General features: G+C 44.5%; 1 protein-coding gene across 3 annotated transcripts in view; it reads left to right on the top strand.

Annotated features, from left to right (window-relative positions):
- The window catches only part of LOC119173922 (brefeldin A-inhibited guanine nucleotide-exchange protein 3), a 94294-nt gene that overhangs the window by 55815 nt on the left and 21521 nt on the right, over positions 1–16958 (top strand). The window lies entirely within an intron of this gene.

Genomic DNA, 16958 nt, shown 5'->3' with positions numbered 1-16958 from the left:
ATGGTGTTGATAAGGGGAATACTGTTGCTGCATTTCTAAGATTGCATCGTTGTGTTTTTGGTTTGAATAAACAACCTTGGGTAACCGTTTTTGGCGAAATTGTTCATTAGTAATGTGTCTTTACTACTGATGTATCACGGATTTTCGGGTGGTCTGAAGTGAACTGAGGATATCAGTTAGGGTAGGTGTGCTTGCAGTTTTATTTTCAGGGTGTAAGAACATCCAAAAGCGACATTTAGCGAGCATCTGTTTCAAGAGGAACTGAATACTTGTTCAATAAATTTAGATGAGAGAATTTATGCGACTTAAGATCTCATGGAACAACAGTCCTTCAGATGAATCTGGTGCTTGAGAAGATACGGCTACGGTTGGAACGGAGTAAAAGCATGTTCCTTGGCGTTTTTCATTGTTATATTTGTTGTGGCGACATGTAAAGATGGGCTCAGAGTTCCTGAGAAAGTTTGTATATTTAACAAACTTAACGCATTGTGATGAGGCAAGAAAAACAAGAGTCGCACAATGTATCTGGAAAGGCAAGGGTGCCTGAAATACTTCTTTCCTTTTTTTTTTTGTTTTAGAGAATTGATAGTTAACTTGGTTTCATCCTGCCAATTTGAATTATACACCATTTGCACGTCAACAATGACGCTAATTGGAAAGACTTTAAATCTAAAAGAGCATCCGTAGCGGCAACAGAGGTTTGCCTTCATTCTTACTTCGTGTTTTGAGGAGCTCATTTGTCTTGCAAAAAGAATGTTTTTCGGCAAGTAGTGTGCCTATTGCTGACAGCTATTTAAAGGAAAACAAGTTACATGATAGGCACAGTTCATGTTCGCTATAATTTAAAGTATTTGTGAAAAAGTAACGAAACTGCCACCAGCATCAAAACTCGAAATGGGCACCACGTGTTTCACTTCTATAGCGAGTAAGGCCATTGAAGTAACTTACCTGTCATTTCTATAATATTAGCTTCATGACTTTTTTTATTTGAAGAAAGTTGCACATTTAAAGCAACTCGAACTTAATGTTATTACTTTGCAGCTTTGTCACATCACACCTTTAGAGCTATTAAATCAAGCCTTGTGAAGCCGATAATTTAGTGGTATCTAGACACTTGAGATCTTAATCTCTAATTGGATTAGAAGCGTCCAAGTGAACCAGGTATTTGCATGTATTCAAGTCAGTGCAGTAGATTAGCCCGTGTGAACCGGATAATGTTATAAACAGTGAACAACACTGTGAACTCTTGTTCTGAACATACACGTATGAAAGGGAAAGAAGACAACCACCCGTTTGTAGCATGAAGCCACCAGGAAATTCAAGTGGATTTTTCAGAAAGAAAGCCTCATAGTTGCCGAAAAATTCTTCCTGGCATGTGGTTCGAACCATGACCAACACCTATCTGGGGCAGTCGCTCTGCCAATTGAGCTAACCAGGAAACTAGCATTTGACAGCGCGAGGGTGTACTCATCGACAACTCGAAGCACATGGACACAAGTATTACGAATATATGTGGCAAATGTTGCTCATTTGCAACATACATGTAAGTAGCATTGCATACACAGCTGGTGGAGCTGCTAGATATAATACATATTGAAGTGACATGCACTGTGCACCGAAGCCCAGTCACAGAGGGCATTGTCATTCTACACAGCCCCTCTTCCACCAAGAATAAAATGAAAACGTTCAGACTGACGACTCGTGAAAGCACTTTTTTTTTTTTTGCACAAAGCTGCTTCACTGAAAGTGAATGCAGCTCGAGCCACAGAGCATGCGGTTTCTACTCTTTTCAGTATAGGGGTATATATGTGAATACGGCATATTTAATAGAATAAATCGGGCAATTTCGCCCTCAAGCCACTTCTTGGATTGAAGCGACAACTTGAAAACAAGGCTGCACTTACAGGAGGGGGGGCGGGGTCAACCTCTGGTGGGGGGAATTAAAACCCTTGATTCCCGCCCCCTGCGGTGCACTGCTGACGTAGATGACTCGGCGACAAGGACATTGGGACATATAAGAAAGGGGTTAGGTCTGGCTTCCGAAGAAAGTTCATGTGTTACTTTAAAGAGAGTCGTATGTGGAAAGTCAGGACCCCTAAAAAAAAAATATGAAGAACTTTTTTTTTCTTCCCAGAGTGTTCACATCATTGTTGCCAGGTGCTACCAAGCTAATTATGCATGAATAAAGGAAGCATAAGATGCATAAGAATAATCATGAGCATAAAGAATAATCATGACAAAGGAAGCCCAAAATAAGTGACCTGACTTTCGCGAAGAAGCCCAAAAAAGTGAAAATTTAAAGAAACTTTTCATTCTTAAAAATAATTTAATTATGATAAAATGCGACTCAAATACAAAGGAGAGTGGACAAAAATTTCCTTATTATTTTGCACAGTGAAAATATGTGCATCTTTTGACTTTTTAACAATGCCTCTGAGGTAGTCTCCATTCGATAGAATGCACGTTTCCCAGTGCGTAAATAAGGTTCCTTGTTGACCGCACCAGCGTATGTATCACTTCAACACTCAACTCACAGAGGCATCATCAAAAGGGCAATTAGTGAATGACAAACGCATTTTTGGGAAACATGATGGGGTGGTATAAAATGGGAAAAATTTCTTATATATATCAATATTTACAGGAAAAAAGCTAATCAGGCCTAAAAAATGCGACAAGCTGCTGGAAATTGCTACAAGCAACCCAGCAAAAAAGAAAAAGAACAGGTTCGCTTATTATAAGCAGAACTGATAACTCTGGTTCACTGTAAAGAAAGGGCAGTGTTTTTTTTTTTTTTATGTGCCGTAGTCTAAGACAGCATCTTCTACCAGTTTGCTATTCTCATGGAATTCCATTACTTTTTGTAATTTTTCACCTTTCTATTTACCCCTCCTGTTGCGAGTTCCATTCTGTCGTCTTGCTGTAGGCCATGCAAATGAACATAGGAGGGTTGTCCTCTTTTTTTTTTTTTAGAACATCTGACAGTTGATGTCTTTCATTCAAACATTGCTCAACCTTACCTGTTTCTATTCTGTCTTTAACAGGACTCTCTCCCCTTTCCCGTCTCGCGTACTGTAACGAAAATTAAGGCTGCATGCCTCGGCAGGCTCACTCCCAGCGAGCTTTGTTGCTTCTGCCTTGCTTAATGAAAACAGCCGCAATTTCACCCAACGGCGAAACATTTATAGCTATAGCAATGCATGGACAACAACAACAAAGTAAGGTTCAAGCTTTATTTGCTATGTATATCGTGCTGTAAACACCCTCTTTCCAGTATCAGTCAGCAGGCATGAAGTCATGCCCACAGTATTGAATATTATCATATCTCATTCTATGACTGCAAACATCAGCTTTCACAATGCTAGAATGACAAGCAACCCAGACTGAAGCATTGCGTTGCCTTTCACTTTGACGCAAGCGCGGCCTTCAGATCGTACTGCAAGTTCCATGCTGTTAAAAGCTATCAAACCGTGAAGACGTTGCCCCTTCTCACACGAGCCTTCACAGCTCCCCTTTTACAGCTAAGTTTTCTGCAAGTTTCTTGTTTGTTCTTTTTTTTTTGTTTTGTTTCTTGTGTTGGTGTCCCACAGGGGTCAAATTAGGTCCCTTTTTGTTCGTAGTGCTCATAACGGGTCTCCCATCGTACATACAGGAAGAATGTGTCCTATACGCAGATGACACAATTATATTCATAGCCCAACAACTAGCCCAACAACAACTTCTCTTAGAATATTCATAGCAGCTGAGACTGAGAAAGAGTTATACCAAAAAGTTAATCACACTCTTAAAAGGCTCTCTTACTGGTTACACATAAATGAATTAATTTAAAATCTTTCTAAAATTAGTTTTATAATTTTTTCTGCCAAAGGTATGGCACTAAGTAACGAAGGAAAATCAATATTTAATGGAGTTGCTCTAGAAAAGGTTGGTGATCATAATTATTAGGCTTAGTCATAGATCAACATCAGACGTGGCACAATCATGTGCATGATGTAACTAGGAAGATTTAGAAAAATATACCAATGTTTTATAAGCTACGATATTTGTTTCCACTACACATCATTATGATCTTTTACCGAAGTTTTTTTTTTAATCAAATGTGTCATATTGTATTTCAGTCTACGGTCTTACATATCCAACATTGTTACAGCCAATTCGGGTAGCTCACATTCTGCAAATGATCTGTTTTTTCCCGGCGTACTGAATCTTTTGCTTACCCCTTATTTAATACTTTACCGCTGCATTATAGCATTCTTTTCCGCATTGCTCTTACGTAGAAATTTCTCAGAACTATTATACACAGTCCGTTAGTTCAATTTTATCAACACGTAACACATTATTCAACACGTTCCTTTTTGTTAATGCTGTTAGCGATTTCACGTGCACGCACAAACTATAGGGCATTTCGTTTTATATATACTGCAGCCTGTCTTTAGAATACCCTTCCTACAGAAATCACTTTATCATCCATTCAGCATTTTTCTAACTCACTGCACCAGTACCTCTTCCTCTGCAATCTCTAAAAAAACAACTTTCTTTTCTTTTGTGTTTTATGTTTCATTCAGCCTTTTGTTGCTTTTCCTTTGTTTTTCACGTTATTTTCTTTCATGTTGCACATAGTTTCCTTTTACTCATTGTATAACAATTTTCTTTGTTTTGCATGCACGTACGTATAGGACATCTTTTACGTGGATTTTATTTTTAAATAATTTTTTACATACTGCATGGATCATAGCTTAGTTTCGCACATGGTGTAGTGATTTTCTTGGTCTCTATGCACCTATATATAGAATCCTTGTACACGGATTTAAGTAACATTATTTGTCATAGGGAGCCCTTCCACAACTAGAGCTGAGTTCCGGGGTCTCAACTGTATAAATATTACCCATTGTACCCCATTTTTGTTGAGAATAACAAATTGATTTATTTATTTATTTATTTATTTATTTATTGATTGATTGATTGATTGATTATGCTAAGTTAGGAACGTGGTTATGAGTTCCTAACTTAGCATAACGTTATGAGTTCCTAAGTTAGCGAGGAACTCATAACGTGCTTATGAGTTTCTCGTTGGAATGTGGTTCACAACGAGGTACTGGCACTACTTTTTCTCTGTATTTCCTTGGCTTCTAAGGGTACTTGCTTGGGCCAGTTGGTATTTATTAATTGGTACGTTATTGTGCTCCGCTTAAAAGGCAAAGACGTAGGAGACAAGGAACCACAGTGAAGGAAGTGGTTTGTGTGGTTCCTCGTCTCCCAATTCGTCTTTCAAGCAGTGCGCAATGACGTAACAATTAATTTGGCTTTTCTTTTTTTTTTTTTTTGGTAGCGCCCTTCTTCAAGGGGTAACTGCTTCGCTGTTGGACTGTTTTGACGGTGGGGAACGGAGCCCCTCACTGACCTGCACTTTGCGCATCATTGGTTCTTCCCTCTTCTGCCGAGCCTTACTCTCGACCTCTCGTCACGTGACCAGTGCTAGGGGCAACCACATCAACAGCACTGTGGCGACAGTGTTGCGGCGAGTGAGAAAACGCGCGAAAAGAAATTTCGGGTGTGGAAGCCACCTTGAGATCCCCACACTGAACACCGTGACGTCAAATATTTCAAGGCGTCTACTCGATCCTACGTAGCTTCTAATTCATAAAAACGAAGTACATTGTCGTCTGTGGGTGTCTTAGACCTAGCATACGAAGTTTCAAAAAATTTCATCGAGCCAATGTCGCGAAAATACGAGAAATGCATTTTGAAGTTTTCGATCTCAGGCGTGAATATATCGGCGCGAGATTTAAGAATGAAACTTCAGCCTTGATTTTCTTCGCTAATAGTGAACCTATCATAGTGAAACTTGTGGCATTACAGTTCTCCAAGTACAATTTGTCAATTTATACCAAGTCGTTGTTTCTCTTTAGTGTCACAGCGATGTAGCGCCAAGTTTTTCAGCGTCCCGCCGCGGTGGTCTAGTGGCTAAGGTACTCGGCTGCTGACCCGCAGGTCGTGGGTTCGATTCCCGGCTGCGGCGGCTGCATTTCCGATGGAGGCGGGAAATGTTGTAGGCCCGTGTACTCAGATTTGGGTGCACGTTAAAGAACCCCAGGGGGTCGAAATTTCCGGAGCACTCCACTACGGCGTCTCTCATAATCAAATGGTGGTTTTGGGACGTTAAACCCCACAAATCAATCAATCAATCAAGTTTTTCAGCATACTAACGGTGAGCTATTCATATAGCTTAACCGTGGTCGACCCGCTCGTTTTTTCGCTTTTCGTCGTAGTTGCGATGTGCGCGTTCATACTTTGCCCTGTAGGGCGTGGTCGCCCGTGCGCGCGCTTATCTCGCGAGGGGAGTGGTTTGTGAGGGGGGGGGGGATGATTTCGAAAAGAGTTAGCTGCCAGCTACATGGGCCAACGTAGTAGCGGCAGCATGGTTGCGCTTAGTCGACGCTTGCAGCGCGCTGCTCAAACACAAAGGAGTAACAACTGTGACAGTTGTTAGTTCGCGCTTGACCTGTGTATAGCTGTGCGCTCGTTTCGTGCGTCCTTCTTTGTGTTTCAGCAGCGAGCTGCAAGTGTCGACGTGTGACAGTTCGCGCTTGTCCCGCGTGTGGACTTTTCGTGCCTCCTTCGTGCTTGAACAGCGCGCAACAAGTTTCGAGCTGCTTGTCGTTCTTCGAGCGACATTGCGGTTTGTTGCTATCCCATTCATTGTTTCGCCCTTGAGGCGAAACACTGAATGCTATCCCATTCATTGTTTCGCCCTTGAGGCGAAACACTGTTATCTTAACCTCAGTGGCTGTTGCTTAGAATAGTAACGGCCCGGCCGTTTTCGAACGTGTCCACTAAAGAGGCTGCACGCGTCGCTTGCGCCTCCTCCCATTCTCACTAGTGTAGTGGTTGAATGTTAGTAAAGATCCCCATTCCTGCAATTCGTAAGGGAGCGCGACTGAAATAAAAAGAAATGTGGCTTCGGGAGTCGTCCAAGGTGAACGCATGGGATTCTGCGACTTTCATTCGCTGTACTTCACTCACTCACGCGCCCATCGGCGTGCTCCCCAAGTGCTCCTCAAGCCACCTACTCCGCTCTGACTCTGTCTTTAAAGGGGCTCTGAAACGCTTTTTTTTCGAGTAACCATAGAATTAATTCACTGGAAAAGCGTATTGCCTCACAAATTGAACGCCGCAAAAATTTTAAGAATCCGTTCAGTGCGAATGGAGCTACAAACATTTGTCACACGCTGCAATCAAATACTCTCTTCTCTCGACCCGACGAAAGCGCTTTAAGCTGAGCAGGGATGGATGGGAGGGGACAAAGAAAAAACGTCACTCGCGCCTCGTGACATTGAGCTTTTTTTTTCTTTTTTTCTTTTTTTCTTTCAATACGTGGCTCTTTCAGTGCGGCGACTCTCTAGCGCGCGCGCGTGGACGGCCTCTCGCGGCGATTTCTGTAACAACCGAGCGCCCCATGTTCAAATCAACCAATGGCTGATAGATGGGCTTACTGGGCTTAATTCCGTGATTTTTCGAGGAAAGAGAAAGCTATCTTTAGCCGACTTGGATAATTTATTGTGAAATACAGGCCGCGGGCTGCGCTATAATATTTGGCTCGTGTGTTGTCGGGAGCTTCTACTACCGATCGGCAGCGTTTTCTGACCATGCTCAAGAAGTGTTGCAGGGCCCCTTTAACTTTTTCCCCATTCCCCCAAGTGTGGGGTTTTGGGGTATCTTCGCTCAAGAGAGAGTTACTTCATCGCTTTTCCCCATTCTTCGCCTTCTTCCGCTCCTGTGATCTCTATTCGCTGAAATTTGGCATGCATACTCGGTGTGCCAAACTCGCCTCAGCTACGTAGAGCGGGCCGGTGTCACGAATTTTATTCGCGCAAGCGCAGGGATGGCGAAGCAGGTTGGAGTAGGGGGAGGGAGGCCAAAGGGGCACGAACTTCTCACCAGCTATAACGTCATTTGAAAGAAGGTATTTTCTGTATCTCTTACATGGGTTATTTTATGAAGGGGATGTGGCGTCAGGTTTCCAGAAACACGTCGGGGCCCCGCCGCGGTGGTCTAGTGGCTGAGGTACTCGGCTGCTGACCCTCGGGTCGCGGGGTCGAATCCCGGCTGCGGCGGCTGCGTTTCCGATGGAGGCGGGAAATGTAGGCCCGTGTGCCTCAGATTCGGGTGCAAGTTAAAGAACCGCGGGTGGTTGAAATTTGCGGATCCCTCCACTATACGACGTCTCTCGTAATCATATGGTGGTTTTGGGACGTTGAACCCTTCATATCAATCAGAAACACGTCGGTGCAGATCTCCTGACTGACAAAAACCGGGTCTCCGATTCGAAGTATAGAGTTTTTGTTTCGTGGTTGTGTTTCAACCCAGTGATCGCGTGGGGCTCTTCACGAAAAAAAAAAAATACTTAAGACCAGTCACGTCGGTGTAGCCAAAGAACATACTCTTACAAAAAAACAAAACAAAAAGAAACTTTGGGAGGACAGAGTTGTGTGGGCCGGGCCGCCTGTGAAATGTTCGTGGGCCGCCTGTCTGAGACTCCTGATTTATATGCATCATTCATTCACGCGTATTCGCGACACGTCACAGTTTGCGGTACTGAAGTGTTGAACAGGTTTCTCCGTCTGGACGTAATCATTAGCCTTCGTTTGCGATCAGCGCGCGAGCCTCGCGAAAGAAAGGGTATATATACCAGGAGAACCGTATTTTGCGGGACAGCTCGGGCGTAATTAAATTTTTATCTCGGGGACGACCTCTTCTCTCGAGCTCCGGTCGAGAAGCCACCTTCGGAGGCTGATTGATTTTCCTTCTCGCGGTCTCTTTTTTTTTTCGAACTTTTCTTCGTCGTTTGCGATTCGTTTATCTGTTTCGAGCTTGCTACGATCGCTACCGTCCACGCTTTCGCGTTTTATTTGTGCTTTGGTAGCTTCACATTCGGTGTTTGAGAGCTTGTGTTTATAAGGTTGGTAAGAAGTTTAGCCTTCAGCGCTGGACCCGCCTTTGTACTCGGCTCCCGATCTGTTAGATATTGTGAACCTCACTTTTTCCTTTCATTTTTTTTTCTGCCGGTTTTTATTTCCCTTTGTCTGATCTGCCTTCACGTATTGTAAATCTCACTTCCGCTTCCGGTGTGACGCCCCTCCGGCGATGGCCACTTGGCCCGCAGTACCGCATAATCCTTCGTATAGTATACGATGTGCCTTACCTGGGGTTCTTAGTTTGGCACGTCATATTTTCATCGCGCATTGAGTAACGTAGTTTATCTTGGTTTTAACCTTCGTGCTAACTAAGGCAATTTGTTGCTGAGCCCGGGAAGTCGTGGGGTCGACTGCCGGCCTTGGTGCGCCCGCATGCCGATGAGTTCGCTAAATGCAAATAATAATAATAATAATAATAATAATAATAATAATAATAATAATAATAATAATAATAATAATAATAATAATAATAATAATAATAATAATAATAATAATAATCATAATAATAACGTGATATGTCGTTCCTTGGGGTCGAATTAAAGAAACCGTATGTTGCAGAAATTGATACAAATCCTACTTCGTATAAAATCCCGCGGGATCACTTAGTATGTCAATTCTATGCGGCTGGTCGAATCATATTTGAGCTTCGGTTAAAAAAAAAAACAACTCATATTTGGGTTTCAGTTTACGTTGGATTGATGTTAGCTAAAACCGAGAATTACACTTGTTTTCTGGCGGCTTTAAAAAAGAAGTGTGCATTGTATTGCATTCGGAATCGTATTAAATGCGATATTATGCGGTATATATGCACTAGCCCCTCAAGGAGATGGAAAGAGCGAAAAGAAACAAACAAAAAAAGAATGATGATTAGTCATTCTGTCCGGTTAGTGCGTATACCCTCCCCTTGTTCCCAGACGTGCGCAAGAAAAGTACTTTTATTGAAGAAAAGCACTCGGAGGGAGATGGCAGATATATAAAGGCGCTGTTTATCTCGGACCAGACCAGGCAAGCAAGTGCATGGTTTCGCTCTTCTTCGTTGAGTTCGAATGTTTTTTCTCCGAATGCTAATCAGCAATGGCTGCCAGATTGTTCGCGCGCTGGTATACAGAAACAATCTCCCGACGTCGTTCTCATCCGCAGCTTCGGGAAGGGACGATTAATTACTCGGGAGGGAAATGAAAAGAAAACCGCCGCGCTGGTCGATTCGTGGGCGCTTCCTTCTCGGATGCTCTTGTGACTTCGCGTGGACGGAAAGACGACGTGACTCGCTTAAATCTTTCGAGGCGATGCGCGAAGAGATTTTCGACTCTTCGTCGTTCCTCCGGTGTGAAGTAATAGTCGCGTGCTACGAGGCCTTACTTTTATCGACCTTTTTTTTATTAATGACGGGTCGGATGTTAATTGATTAGGGCGTGATTTAGACTCCCTGCGTCGCTCTCTCGTTGCTCTTCGTATAGGTAGCCTTCTTAATGCAGATGAGTTCAGCGCTTAATGATTTGGGTTGACGTATACCACACAAACACGATTGTGACTGTCTGTGCGTGCACATGCACTCCGCTGAAACGTTTGTTCCTGCCGATTGTGGGGCCCAGATGGCTTTGATTCCACATTTTGTTTCCGCATTTTTTAATACTTCTACAGAAGCTGTTACGGTATTGCTCACGTATGTTATTACATATAATTTGACATGCATATTCCTGCTTGGAACGTCGTATGGTGCTAATATAAGGGCGTTCATCGACCCAGCAAAGCTAGAGTAGCCTTTAGCTCTAAAGACCATTTAGTCATACAAATGAAGTTTTCGTTGATTGATTAATTGACTGACTGATTGCTTGCTTGATTGCTTGATTGATTGCTTGATTGATTGATTGATCAATTGGTGTATTTGTCGGCTCCCATCTTCACATGTAGAAGGCTTTCTTGTGTGTGTGGCTTTGACTGTTTTGTGTTGGCCTGCGCACTTGCACGCATCGCAAAATGGTCAACTGAAAACCCAAATATGAAATCGGGATAAAACAAATTTAAAAAATGCGTCCGTACCAACGTGTTCCTTAGGCTCCGTATTCACGAACCAACTTTATCTCCATCTCTCGTTTTGCTTATCGTTTTTGTGCCCTTGAACCTCGTAAAGCGCATAAATGGGATAAGCAGGGCAATGTGAGCTGGGATTGGTTAGTGAATACTCGCTTCATAATATTCTAGCATCCGCTTAGTTTTTTAAGCATATTGCGGACGTGAGTAGTCGGTCAGCTGTTGGTTCATCCTCCGCATATAGATAGTGTGATAATTTTTTGAGCACTAGACGAAAGGGGCCTCATTTCTCAGCATTGCTTGTCGGAATTGGTTTAACTGAATGCAGGAACAGCGCAACCTAGAAGTAGTTATTTCGTAACTACGTAACTACTTCTAGGTTGCGCTGTTCCTGCATTCAGTTATGTCCTACCAACTTGCCCAAGCTTCCGCGCTTCGGAATTGGTTTGTGTCGTTCACATTAATTTTGGCTTGTGCTCCTATTCCGGAAACCTGGGTACCTCATGCGCACCCGTCTTAAAGGGACACTTTCGAGTTTAACGACTTTTTTTTTTGCCCCGCTGCGGTGGTCTAGTGGCTAAGGTACTCGGCTGCTGACCCGCAGGTCGCGGGTTCGAATCCCGGCTGCGGCGGCTGCATTTCCGATGGAGGCGGAAATGTTGTAGGCCCGTGTACTAAGATTTGGGTGTACGTTAAAGAACGCCAGGTGATCGAAATTTCCGGAACCCTCCACTACGGCGTCTCTCAATTATCATATGGTGGTTTTGGGACGTTAAACCCCACATATCAATCAATCAGTCTAACGACTTTTATTGTATACCCGTAAATTGTCCTTTCACCATACCAAGTGTTTCACGCTTTCCGTCAGAAGACGCTTGGTATGGCGTGGATGCGCGCTCAATGAAAGTGCGGGTTGGAGCGCCATTTTTGCAGTTCCCGCACCAGTCGCCGTGACGTCGGGGATGTTGGCGGCGTCTATTGGGGACTAATAGGTTCGTAATCCGTAAAAATGAAGTACATTGTCTTCTGAGGGAGCCACGCACTTAAAGGAGCCCTGCAACGCTTTTCCAAGTGGCCATGGAATGTATTCACTAAAGGAGCCTGTTTCCTCACCTCACGAATTCGCCGCAAAAAAAAAAAATGTTAAAATATTAGAATGCGTTCAGCGCGAGCGGATTTCCACAAAGATTAGTCGCACGCTGCAATCGCTTTCTTTTCTCGTCCCGACGAAAGCGCCGGAAGCTAAGCAAGAAGGGACGGCACGTGAGAAGAAAATACGCCACGCGCGCCTCGTTACCTGCAGCACTTTTTTTCTCTTCTTAAAATGCATTGCTTTTCAGTGCGATCGCGATCGCGCGCCTCTGGACAAGTGGCGGTCTCCCGCGGCGGCCCCCGTAACGACCGAGCGTATTCTTGCCCTCGGACACGGTGATCTTGGGCCTATGGCGTCATTTGTCGAGAGGAGAGAAAGCGATTTTGGGCTGATTTTGAGAATTCATTACAAATTCCGGGTCGCGTGCAGCGCTGTAATGTTCGCGGCTCGCGCGTTCCCGGGAGTCTCGACTGTCGACAGCGTTTTTTTTTTTTTTTTCCACCATGCTGGAATAGTGTTGGAGGGCCTTTTTTAACGTATCAAATTAAAGAAAATTTTGTTGAGCCAGTGCGACACAGATAGAAAACAAAATCGCAGCATATCCACGGAGAGAATGATGATGAGTGGGGTGAAGCGTCCGTCCGCGCTTCCGTCCGTCCGTTCGTTCGTTCTTGCTTCCGTCCGTTCGTGCTTTCATCCGTCCGTCCGTCCGTGTGTCCGGCCGTCCGTCCGTCCGCTTGTCTGTCTGCCCATTCGTGCGTCCGCCCGTCCGTCTGTCCATCTAGTGAACACTACAAGTACCGCCATCTCGCATCTTCGCGATCGTAGTCGCGCGTTCGTCTCTCTCCTTCCCCTGTGGCACATACCCGTCTATCCTCTGTGGCACATACCCGCTCTCTAGGTTATGTGCCACCGGCGGTTACGCACGACAATGGGGGATGCACAAGCCATGCCATAAGTAGCTTCGCTCCTTAAAAAAAAGAAGAAAAAGGAACACTTTGAGATATGTGACGTCGCCGTCAAAAATTTCGGCGGCAAATTTAAATTGAAACTTTTCACGTCGGTTTTCTGGTTTGTTTTAAACCTACGGTGGTGGAATTAACGACACCAGTGTTTTAATTCAGAGCGTAATTTATCAGTCTTAACTTATTGTCTCACCTTTGTGACTATTTAATCTTCGTCGGTGATTTTCAGTGTTTCTTCATTTTTAATTTCATCTTTTTATCCCCTCCCCTCTCTTTCCCATTTCTTTCTTAACCTTTTCCACTACGCATTCTCGTGAGACCAATTTCTCTTCGCTTTCTTCCCGTGCGCGGTACTTTCCTTTCCAGATTGCGTGCAGCGAATGCACGTGCAGCGCATGCATACAGCGAATGCATGCAATGAAGACCGAGAACGGTGGAACAGTCGAAAGCAGAGCCGTGAAATCGCAAAAGAAAGACAAGAAAAAAAAAAAGAACCTGATCGGGGTTCGGGACTTGGCGTTAGGGGCCGCAAATTCGGCATCGTCACTAACGATGCTTGACTCTCCACCCCATCCGCGCGCCAGGCTTGGCGTCCCTTTTGTCACCGTATTTAGTTTTTTTTTTCCTTCGCTGTATCTCTCTCCAGGCATCAGGGGGGGCGCATCAGCTTTTCTTAACGTGCCTCGGTCCGCTTTGGAATGCGTAATTAATGCCCCGTTAATTACGATTTTTATCGCGAGTGCCGCTCGCCTCTCCAACTTCCCCTTGCTCGCCTTCATTTGCAGGGTACATATATATCTCTCACCGGTTCTCGGAGGCGGCAGCGTTACCCGTTGGTCTCGCAGGGTGTAGCGCTTGCCTCGTGATCACACGTCGGGTGTGCGGGTCTGGCTTTCCGTTCTACCTTTTCTGTTTTATTTTCTCTTACGAAGCTGACGGGAACATTTAGTTTGTGATGTATGTGTGTCTGCGCTAGCTTATATGCGCATATGCGTATAGCCGGTTTGTTTAGTTTTTTTTTCTTTAGTTTTCAAATTATTCCCCAAGTGTTCTCCAGTATTATAAAAAAACAGAATTTTTTTTTCTTACACAACCTTATCCGCGTTTATGCATCCTGTGTAAAAACAATAGTTGGCTTCGCGCTCCGCCTGATTGCTACTCGCCGGGCATCGATCGTTTTCGCTTTATTTGGCTTCTTTATGGGTTTCAGTGAAGTGGGACTTTATATTAAAGTAACGCCGATATTGTAGTGTGTCGTGCATCTAATGTGGGAACTTTTCTTTTTTTTTTTTTGTCTTCCGTTTTTCAACGTAACTTGCCGGAGCCCAACCAGGAATTTTGCTCGGGACGGCGGAGAAGGTTTCGACCACCCTTTGTTTATCCTTAAGCGTGTATTTGTAAGCGTGCGTGCATAAGGGGGCGCCAGTTGTATTTGTTTAAGATGAGGGTTCCAATGTGGGCTTGTTGTTGAATCATTTGAACAGCTTTAAATGCAGCTTTTAAAAGGGCTGTTTAAAAACAGGTTGGCGCCTTTCGAGACGAAGCGACCGAATGCTAGTTTGTTGACTGTTGCCGGGAGTGTGTCAAGCTTTTTTTGGCGTTCCTCTTAATTACATAATTAGCCATGTTTAATTACCTAACTTTTGAAGCAACGAAGCTGAACCATAACTTATACTGAGAGAGTTGTAGATAAGCTTGCAGAACGTTTTTTGGGCAGCTCCTAACTCTATTTATGAAGTATTTGTGTTTTCCGCTTACTACAGATGTTTGCTATATAAAAAAACAAAAAACAAGAAAAAAACAAGTGGGGGATTATCCTACTCGCATTAGGCATTCTATAGAACCTCAGCCTACGTAAGAGTATAGCCTCTTTAAGTTCAATGTTTCGAACTGCGCAGGAAAAGGGTTGTTTATTTTTCGTTTGCCGCAGCTCGCATTTCTTTAGCGCGAACTCCGCAACATCACCGCCGTTGGCCTGTTCGGCAGGTAGGTTAACGTCGGTCTTGTTTGTCGTTCGTCCTGTGGGATCTCCAACGGCTGGCGACATTGGCATCGCGTGGCGCGTGCTACGTATAGTTGTATTCTGCGCCGCACCGTTCGAGGCCACCGAGGGGATTTCTGCGTAACGACCAGACGACGGGCCATGAGTATTCATTAAGGCCAGCTCGAAGTGTCCCTAACGTCTCTTAGTTCGGCTGCTCCGCAGCGCAAGCCTTGTGGTGAAATTTTCGATGCATCTTTACGTAACCCGCAAAGCCGAGCGGTGTTTTCCGTTAGGCGAGGTGGCGGCATCGGTTTGTTTGTCTTATTACCTGCTGGTTCCCTCGTAGAAACCTAAATGAATCGAAAAAGGAATGTAGGCTATAACATTCTTGTTTATTACATTTACACTCAGCCTGGATGTTTATTGGAAACCTATGTTTGTGATACCAATTATATTTCTGGGCGTGCGTTTATGACAGTCAAATTATCAAGAAAATTATTTCCCTCCCCACCCCACCCCTATCGTTATTCAGTAGTAAGTTCGTGTTCCCTATGTGTTCATACAGAAGAAAAGTGCCCCATAAGCAGTTCTTTCGCGTAGCATTCCTGCTTACGGTAAAAGAACGTCTCAAACGTTGTAACTCTTTAGCTATCCCGCTGCTAGACTGCTCCTTACATATATAGGCTTCAGTAACCTCCAGTGTCAAGTTCACTGGCAATCACCAATGAACAACGTTAGCTTTTCTCCTATAGTCGTAAATTAAAACGATTAAAAGGACTGCAGCAAAATGAAGTAGCGTTGCTGGTGTTTGTTGGGCTGCATATAACGAACGTCCACAACCATGTAGTTACGGAACTGGCGTAGAAGACCGGAACAGTGCACATAGTGTACAAACTGGCATACACACACGCATTTGTTCTCGCTGCAGCTGAACGAGCGCGAAAAATAATCGGACAAGTCTCCGCAGATTTATTATCCCCATTTATAGCGCATGCACGGGGTTGCCCTTTAACGAGGCATTCGAGAAACGTTTCGGGTAAAAGCTGCCACCGCCGCACCAGCAACGACAGGCGGCGGTGGCATTAGCGGTGAGGCTTGTGAAAGCAGCAAAAGACACCGACGCCTACCGACGTATAGGAAAAACAAGCTATACACACGAACCAGCCTCCACTTGGGCATCGTGCGAGCAACGAAACAGCAATATGCGACCGCGTTGTTGAGCGCGTAGCCGCAGTGCGGCTATTACGCGCCCATTTCGTCGGCCTAAAAGCCAAATTCCGTCCCCGACGCTCGCACACGAACGACGTTACAGTGACTGTGAGGCTACGGTGTGACGCTACTTTTGGAAAGGAAAGAAAATGCGGCCGCGGAGAAAAAGACGACCGAAAACCGTGTCTGCATTGGCTCGTTCTTTTTATCTCCGCCCGTGGCTGTCGTTAAAAGAGCATCGTGAAATGATGGCGCATAATAGCCCGGAAAGTACAGGCTTGTTCGACGTCACCCTTTTACTCTGGCCGAACGCGCGCCCCCTAAAACGTTCTGTGCAGAAACATCTCCCTCGTTCTACTCTTGCGCATCATTGTTGCCTTTCACGTCCCGTATCCCTTTCTCTTCCAGCTCTTCTATCCACAGCTTATTGTTCCTGGTTTTTGGAAGCGGGATTCTGCGGCTAATAGGAAGTAAAGCTGAGAGAGATCACGAACGCATTGCATTGATGCGGTGTAGAATTCGTATATTTGAAGAGGGAGCGTAGCGATGAGATGCGCGCAAAGTATGGAAGAAGAAGAATATGCGATGGACGATCGTAAGGGTGAGGGGGATAAGGGTGGGTTTTATAGGCGAGCGTCCTTTAAACGGGTAACGACAGCTTGCCACTGTGTGAGGGCTAAGAAGAGAAAGAACTAATTGGCCGT

This window comes from Rhipicephalus microplus, chromosome 5 (assembly GCF_043290135.1).
Source record: "Rhipicephalus microplus isolate Deutch F79 chromosome 5, USDA_Rmic, whole genome shotgun sequence".
Taxonomy (NCBI): Eukaryota; Metazoa; Arthropoda; class Arachnida; order Ixodida; family Ixodidae; genus Rhipicephalus; species Rhipicephalus microplus.
This window is presented reverse-complemented; position numbering and strand designations above follow the sequence as displayed.